We start from the raw sequence: 501 nt of genomic DNA on the forward strand, positions 1-501 counted from the left end.
GGAGGAAAATTTGGGTAATACTGCACGTAACTCATATTTTGAAATATTTCATTAAATAATAAATTTTGAAGTGGGTTCTGAACCAAATAAGGGAGTAAGAAAATATTTTATCTAACAACACAAAATTTCAAAACATCCTTGTGAAAGAGAGATCTGGAGCCTAGTTCATTTGTTAAAACATTAAGAAATCCATCACCACCGTAAGGGCCAGTGAATTTATGTTAATGGAAGAACAACTAAGAAAAGGAGGATGAAAATGGTCACACAATTTGAAGAATGCAATAAACGTCATCAAAGTGTACATGTACAAACAATTGAATGAGTGTATGCTTTGATGTGTATATTTGCAACAACAAAATAAATTAATAATAATAATCTATATGAGACCAGTATCCATAGTGGAAAAGTGGTTAAATTCTAAGCTGCTAAATGAAAGGTTGGTGGTTTAAATCCACCAGGTATTCTGCAGGAAAAAGATGTGGCAGTCTGCTTCTGTAAAGA

This window comes from Orycteropus afer, unplaced genomic scaffold, assembly GCF_000298275.1.
Source record: "Orycteropus afer afer isolate SDZICR_OR568_19922 unplaced genomic scaffold, OryAfe1.0 scaffold00253, whole genome shotgun sequence".
NCBI classification, from domain to species: Eukaryota; Metazoa; Chordata; class Mammalia; order Tubulidentata; family Orycteropodidae; genus Orycteropus; species Orycteropus afer.